Consider the following 8,509-nt stretch of genomic DNA (forward strand, 5'->3'; position numbering starts at 1 on the left):
TCGTTTATGAAGTAGACTAAATACCAAATTTCAGCAATTTCGGTAAAACAATGTGGCTAACCTTCAAAATACCGAAATTCGGGAGGCACCGTTCTATAGGGCTATATGAAGGCGTGGACCTATATAGACAAATTTATGGAAGAAAGTTTTATACCCGAAACGAAGAATAAATACCAAATTTCAGCCATTTCGGAGGAATATTGAGGCCACACCTTCAAAATACCGGAAATCGGGAGGTACCGTTCTATGGGGGCTATATGAAGGAGTCAATACCAAACATCCTAGAAGTAATAGGGTCGGAGATTCAACAACTGTTGCCTCGCAAATTAATTTTCTTTCATAACTTTTGCAAAAAAGCGTTTTTTTTTAAATAGGGCCTGCCCCCACGCCCTCAGAAATTCAAAAAATATAAAGCCTATTTTCACCTCGGTTCTCTGAAATTTTCAAAAAATATCGGTTTAGCCGTTTTTGAGTGTATGCGGAACATACAAACATTGTCTTTTATATATTAGATTTCACACAAAATTTTGGTCGATTAATCGCGCTAATAATTATCTCATCACCACGTTAAATTGCAAGCTTATTCTTTGTCTTAAACTCAAATCATTCTTAAAATTTCGCTTCGTCGGAATATTACTGCGATCTACAGGACAGCTACAAAGTCGGGTAAAAATTGTGGGTTTGGTCCATTTCACACCTTTCGATCATAACCAACATCTAATGGGGTCACTTCTGGTCGGAACCCGACCTCTCCAGAAAATTTCGTGACGATCGGTCCAAAATTGAGGCCTGGAGTTTTATTACAATTGTTAATGGGTTGACGGACGCACATAGCTAGATCGCTTTATCTCGTCAAGATATGACAAAATGGCAAGGGGAGGGGGTCTACGACGAATACTTCGCGATGTTACACGAATATTGGACAAAACAACCTTATAATACCCTTTCCACATTGTTTTGTGAAGTATAAATATTTTATTTTAAAAACGTCCGTAAATTGTAGGAAAAGGTCGTAAGTCCCTACAAAAATACAAAACTGTACAAGGAAAAGGTCGTAAGTCCAAAGACATCCAATTATCTCCAAAACGCGACGGAATTTTATCAAACAAAGTACAGGTATTGAAGCGGAATAAATAAACGAAAAATACTGCCTTTACCACCATAATAAAATCTTTAATACAGAAAGCACTCTAATGTTTTTTCTTTCTCCTGAAAAATTTATTGAAAGGGACTTACGACCTTTTCCGACGGAGCAGACGTCTTGCTGACGAAGAAAATCAAAATGTAAGTGCAACAAATGATTTCCACTTATGCATTTATAGATGATGGTGCTAATGTAACAATGCTGGACAGTGGAATTGCCAAAGACCTGCAACGAAGAGGAAACAATACACAATTATCCCTACAGTGGCTAAATGAACATTCTGTGATGGAGAATTCTAAAGTAGTGGATCTGGTAATAAGTGGTATAGGAGGAAACGACAGACGATAGCTTCGCTCCAGTACTCTTTTAATGGCAAAATGTGCAAAAGAGAGAACCGGTTAACATGAGTTCAACGCACACATTATTCCAAAATGTACGGGAACGGAAAAAAAGCAGAAACGTCAAAAAACTGAAACAAATATCAAAGTCGGCGTGTCAGCCAATCGGAAGGCGGCAAACATGTTGCACATTTTTGCTCGCTCAAATTTGTCGTGTAAAAAGTTTCTAAAGAGAGAGCCATTCAGCGCCATTTTTGTTCAAAGAGAAGTTGTACGGAAACGCATTTCCGGGAAAAATGTTCAAAATGTGTAAAAACTTTTTAGTTCTGGAACGAAGCTGATATGTGATGAAAAATGTATATACCACTTCAAATTTGTCCTTGCCCATTCAATCGTGTAATATGAAAAATTTGGTAACAAACAGCAATATCGATATATCAAAAATAAAATGTGGAAGTTATAAAAATGTGCAACCAAAATTAATTATCAGTTTACACCATTGTTTTTTGACAGTTCCACTGGATGTGCCCCGCTCGTCGTCTGCCGCTGGACCGATTGTGACCACTACAAAGAACCGAAAGAGGTTAATCCCATTCCAAAATCAAAAAAATCATGGTGTCCTCCCATCTTTGTTTTTAATGCCAACATTAAAACATTGACGAAGACGTTGAAAGCTTCAGTCCCAGAAAGTGCCTTTAAAATCAAAAACGCCAACAAAAACAAAAGCAAATTATATTTTGCTGACCCAAATGTGCATGCTTCAATGATGGTCGTCTTAAAAGCAAAAAACATTCAGTCATATTCCTTCACTCCAAAGGAGCATAAACGAGTCTCACTGATCATTCGCGATCTTTACTCTTATTATAGTGAGGAAGACATAAAGCAAGAACTCGACATTTTGGTACCAAATACGGTTGCCAGTGTTACAAAATTCAGAACTCCAGCATCAATAAAGAAAAACTGGGAGACCGGTCTTTTTCTTGTATCTTTGCTCCCTGGCAAGAAAATGGGAGATATTACACGTATTGACGAAATCTACTTTCAAGGTATAACCTGGGAGAAACCCAAAAAGAAGTCAGGCGAAATTCAATGTCACAGGTGTCAACGTTGGGGACACGTTTCACGGAATTGCAATTATGCTTATAATTGTGTCAAATGTGATACTCAACACCCCCCAAGGGAATGTAAAAGAACTAGGGAAGACACTTCTGATCCGCATTGTGTAAACTGTGGCAAACCCGGTCATCCGGCAAACTGGCGAGGTTGTCCCTCGTATAAAAAATATCTTCTTGCAAGGAAAAAGAAGATGGCCAAAGCAATGGGAGACAAACTTGAAGCTCAAAGCAATGTTTCAAAGGCAATAAACATGCCTTTGGTGTCACCTGGTAAAGCATTCTCTAGTCTTTTCAGAGCTTGCCCCACAATTCAATAGGAAAATAATCTAAAACCTCAAATAGTTCAAGATTTTCTCAAACTTGCCAACTTATTTCTGGAACCTGAGGAGCTCACTTTGGAGCAAGAAATTCAAATTTTCCTGAAGGAGTATAAAAACTTATCAAAGGCCGAAGCGAAAAAACAATTTCTGTCGCTTCTTAGAAAAGTAAAGTCAAATTATGGATCATATATCCCTAAAATTTTTAACGTTCAATGTTCGATCTCTGGTCGATAGAAGTCGGCAGTCAGAACTGCAGAACATATTACATCGCAACAACATTGATATAGCCTTCATTCAAGAATGTCATTTGAGAATCAGTACGAGGGTTAAAATAAGCGGATATTCATTCGTCTACGATAACTCATCCATCGGAGTTGCAATTTTTGTCAAGAACTCAATTCAATATAAAAGAGTCAACACAGCAGACTTGGGCATAAGTACCACATTCATAAGCATAGAAACGTCCTCTACCTACTCATCCAATAACTATCTGTTGGGGTCAGTATAAATTCCATGCAGCTATCCTGTACAGAGACCCGATGCTGATTTGAATAATATAATTCAACTTTCAAACAACTATGATGGTTTCATTCTGGGAGGTGACCTCAACTCAAAAAGTCCTGTTTGGGGTGATTCATACGAAAACTCAAACGGCAAATTCCTGCGATCCTGGCTGGACAACAATTCAATGGAAGTAATCAGATTATCTGATTCAAGCCCTTCGTATCCAAATGGCTCTTCATTTCTGGATCACTTTTTATTCAGTTCCCATCTTATTAATAGAGGCAATCCTAACTTCAACATAAGCAGTAAACCTACATTTTCTGATCACTTCCCTATTAAGCTAAGCCCTAAATTCGCCTCAATACTTCACATCCTATAAAAACACCAACTGGCGCAGCTTTCGCCGGGATATGGATGTAATTTCTCGTCAAATTATGCCGCATACTAACAGAAACCTACAGAATGAGGAAATAGATGATGTAATCAACGTCTTTACTAACCAATTTTCGAGTATTCACGACTTGCATTCACAGAAAATTGAATTAAAAGATGGAAAACTGCCTTATTCAGATAGAATGAAACATTTTCTTAAAATTAAGCATCAATGGCAACGTAATCTCAAGCGTATCTTCCACCATTCAGGCAACAGGACTAGCCGTGAGTATTCCATCCTCTCAAATCAAATTAAATTGCTGAAAACTATAATCCATTTAAAAAAGATTGGAAAAAATTAAACCCGTCCCGACCGCTTTCAAAGAAATATCCCGTGTTACAGGAAAAAACAAATCACCGTTCTGTCAACAAATCAAGCAAGGCAACAATATAATAACAAATAGCAATGAAATTGCAGATCAATTTAAAAGTTTTTACTAGTCGATATTTGAAGGAACTACATTATTACATGACATAGATATGTACAGCTCCAGAGTGCATTCATGTATTGATTCAACACCATCACATATATATTCATTCGACGATAGTTTCAATTCTCTCCAAAATCCGGATACGTTGCATTTCATCACATCTGAAAATGTAAAAAGCATTATTGCCAATATCAATTCACAGAAATCGTCTGGTCCGGATGGAATATCAAATTTCATCATCAAGAAATTTCCGACTTCCACCATAAATATGCTTACCTGCATTTTCAACAATTGTATCAATAATGGATACTTCCCCACGCAATGGAAGATCGCCAAAATCTTCCCATAAAAATAAAAACATCCAACTGTAATGTCGATGATTTTCGTCCAATTTCCCTTTTGTCGAACGTCGGGAAATTGTTGGAAGCAGTGCTGAAAATAAAGATAAATAGCGATTTTATTATTGATCCAATACCAAACTACCAATTTGGCTTTAAACCTGGACATTCTACTCAACATGCACTTCTCAAGTTCCACGATGATATAACAACGCATTTAAGGAGTCAATCATGTACTGTTGCCATCTCTCTGGACATTCAGAAAGCTTTCGACTCCGTTTCTCACATCGGAATTCTATATAAATTAGTCCAGTTGGGCACCGACCCTTACATCGTCAAAATCATGACAAGTTTTTTCACATCGCGAAAATTCTTGGTTCAACTCAAAGATTCAAACTCATCAATGGGCCTTGTGAAAAGTGGTGTTCCCCAAGGAAGCATCTTGGCGCCATATTTATTTAACATTTTTCTTCACGACTTCCCTCACACACATCAATCTTCTCAAGCGATCCTGTACGCAGACGACTGCTTGATCTATGCTCATAGCCCCTCACCGTTTGCCGCTCTGGGACTTGCATCTAATCACCTCAATATCATTAACCATTATTACAACCAATGGGGTATCAACATTAACGCTTCAAAATCGGTAGCGATTTGCATTCGTAATGCATCAGGAAAATGTCCAAGAAACGTTGTTCCTGAAAGTAAGCAGCTGAAATTGTCTCTGGAAGGAGTAGAAATCCCCCTCAAAACGTCCATAAAATACCTTGGCGTCAATTTCAATAACCTCATGAAATTCAACAGTCATGCCCTCTCCATCATACAAAAAGTAAAAGGAGTATTGGGGAGATTTTCAAACATACTCAACAGTAATTACTTACCGCAAAACACCAAACTCCTGTTCTATAAAGTGGCTGTCAGATCCATACTTTCGTACTCATTTCCAATCTGGTTTTCTATTTCCCCGATAGTTGCCAACGAATTGGAAATTTTGAAAAGACAGGTCCTGAGAAAATGTATCAACAAACATTATAAAACTCAAAATAAGAAGTTTTCAAATACTTACATTTACAACTCTTCCAAAGTTGTTCCATTTTGTAAGTATGTCCAACAACAAAACAGGAAGTTTGTGGAAAACCTGGCCACCCATGAAAATCCCCTTATAAGCGCAATACACGATCTGGAAATAAACACTTCTTGGTCTGAATCGTCTTATCTATCGCCGGGAGGAATCCTCAATGAGCCTCCTGACGATGATACGGGCGACTATACACTGCCACACTTCTACACAAAAACAGTACCTGGATCCCATAGAGGATAATTATTTTTTCATTAATATTTTATTGTATTTTAAATATGGTTGTTATTCTATTTTCTTTAACACAACTTATACTTACTTTATAGTATATGTATTAGCTCTCCTGCTGAGCATTCATTTTATTAATTAAATCCATCTGTGATACCTTTAATTCCTCTGAACTTACATTTATTATGTCTTCAAGCACTGTTGTCATAATTTTACAGTATCGATATTGTTATCTAGTTTTAGTTGTTTTGTTATTACTTTGTTTTGTTTATATTTATTATTCTGCAGACACTTTAGCTCTGTTCGTCACAGCCGAGGTCGGCTGCTTTATCATTCTTTATTCTCTTTTGTGTTAATATTTCACAGTTCGCATTGTAGCATATTCATTATTCCATAGTGAGTTAGAATAGGACAACAACAGTTCTAACAATCCTATTCATGTTAATCATTCAGTTTGTATCTCTCTGTACCATCGAAAAGAAGAAGACTCAAATAAAAATTACTTACTACTTAGTGTAAACAATTCACAAATATGCGTACACAATTATCTCTCTGTACCATCGAAAAGAAGAAGACTCAAATAAAAATTACTTACTACTTAGTGTAAACAATTCACAAATATGCGTACACAATTATCCCTACAGTGGCGAAATGAACATTCTGTGACGGAGAATTCTAAAGTAGTGGATCTGGTAATAAGTGGTATAGGAGGAAACGACAGACGATAGCTTCGTTCCAGTACTCTTTTAATGGCAAAATGTGCAAAAGAGAGAACCGGTTAAAATGAGTTCAACGCACACATTATTCCAAAATGTACGGGAACGGAAAAAAGGCAGAAACGTCAAAAAAACTGAAACAAATATCAAAGTCGGCGTGTCAGCCAATCGGAAGGCGGCAAACATGTTGCACATTTTTGCTCGCTCAAATTTGTCGTGTAAAAAGTTTCTAAAGAGAGAGCCATTCAGCGCCATTTTTGTTCAAAGAGAAGTTGTACGGAAACGCATTTCGGGGAAAAATTTTCAAAATGTGTTAAATGTGTAAAAACTTTTTAGTTTTGGAACGAAGCTGATATGTGATGAAAAATGTATATACCACTTCAAATTTGTCCTTGCCCATTCAATCGTGTAATATGAAAAATTTGGTAACAAATAGCAATGTCGATATATCAAAAATAAAATTTGTAAGTTATAAAAATGTGCAACCAAAATTAATTATCTGTTTACACCATTGTTTTTTGACAGTTCCACTGGATGTGCCCCGCTCGTCGTCTGCCGCTAGACCGATTGTGACCACTACAAGATTGGGCGTTGTTGTTTATGGCCCAACGCCAGGAAAAAAAGCCTCAACTAAAAATCGTGCTCTTCATGCCAGAATGTGTGCCCCTTCAACAGACAGTACAGGAAATTGTTTACAACAAATAAACTGGATGATGCAAAACTATTTTGATGTGGAAACGCTTGGTGTGAAGGTAACCACAACAAAACTATTGTCAGCTGATGATGGAAGAGCTTTGGAATTATTAAAGAAACACACAAGAAAACTTGGTGAACGCTATGAATGTCGTCTTTTGTGGAAACAAAACGTGCCTCCATTGCCAGATTTATATGAAATGGCATTGAAACGTTTATACAGTGTGGAAAATAAAATGGCACGGGATAGTGAATATGGCAGTGCATATTGAAAGAAAATATATGAATACATATCAAAGGGCTACTGCAGAAAAATTGAATTGAACGAATCACATTTAAATCCAGAACGTGTTTTTTATGTGCCTCATTTTGGTGTTAAAAATGTGAACAAAAAAGGTATTCGAATTGTGTTTGATGCTGCAGCCGAAGTGAAGAATGTGTCATTGAATAAGTGCCTTTTAAGTGGACCAGACATTAACAATTCCTTAATCTCAACAATTTTAAAATTTCGTGAAGCTTCAATAGCCGTTTGTGGGGACAGTCACATCGTGCAGCAGAAGTAATTGTTAATCGCCATTACGTAGACGACTATGTCGACTGTTTCCAAACTGAAGAATAAGCCGCGAAGGTGGTAAAAGACGTGATAAGATTTCATAGTATTGGAGGTTTTGAATTGAGAAATATAATTTCAAATTCCCAGAGGGTTATTCAAGCACCGCGGAGTCAACGACAGCGGTGAGTTTTTGACTAAAAATTGTGTTGAAAGGATTTTGGGCATACACTGGTTGCCAAATCCAGATGTTTTCTGTTTCCGCTTGAATTTACATAAAGTTGATAAATCCATTTTAGACTTTTCTAAGATTCCGACAAAACGTCAGATGCTCTCTTTGAACATGTCAATTTATGACCCATTCGGATTTGTTTGCGAGTTTATGGTTGCTTCGTCTACATCTTTACGACAAGTCAACAAATTCACGTTATCTCATTGATTCTGGATCCGCGGTATCAGTCGTACCCCCATCTATAATCAAAGGAAAACTCAAGCCGTCCAAACTTACACTTTTGGCTGCAAATCAAAGTGAAATCAAAACATTTGGTGATTGTGTATTGAAACTCGTGCACACACCAATAATAGGTGCCGATTTTCTAGTCAACTTTGATTTACTCATTGA

The 8,509-nt window shown here is 37.1% G+C and overlaps 1 long non-coding RNA gene across 3 annotated transcripts; it reads right to left on the reverse strand.

Moving 5' to 3' along the window:
- Window positions 1-4,265: 4,265 nt before the first annotated feature.
- LOC141394351 (uncharacterized) lies at window positions 4,266-6,139 on the reverse strand. Of its 3 annotated transcripts, none has more exons than XR_012410373.1 (3): window positions 4,784-4,920; window positions 4,561-4,716; window positions 4,266-4,445 (listed from the first exon to the last, which is right to left on the reverse strand). It is a non-coding gene; the product is annotated as an uncharacterized lncRNA (long non-coding RNA). The 3 variants fall into 3 exon arrangements; XR_012410374.1 differs by lacking the exon at window positions 4,266-4,445 and adding an exon at window positions 5,689-5,799 and having other exon boundaries at window positions 4,584-4,716; window positions 4,784-5,628; XR_012410375.1 differs by lacking the exon at window positions 4,266-4,445 and adding an exon at window positions 6,020-6,139 and having other exon boundaries at window positions 4,602-4,716; window positions 4,784-5,923.
- Window positions 6,140-8,509: the final 2,370 nt, after the last annotated feature.

Source organism: Musca autumnalis, unplaced genomic scaffold, assembly GCF_047663935.1.
Source record: "Musca autumnalis isolate F117 unplaced genomic scaffold, ASM4766393v1 scaffold_2, whole genome shotgun sequence".
NCBI lineage: Eukaryota > Metazoa > Arthropoda > Insecta > Diptera > Muscidae > Musca > Musca autumnalis.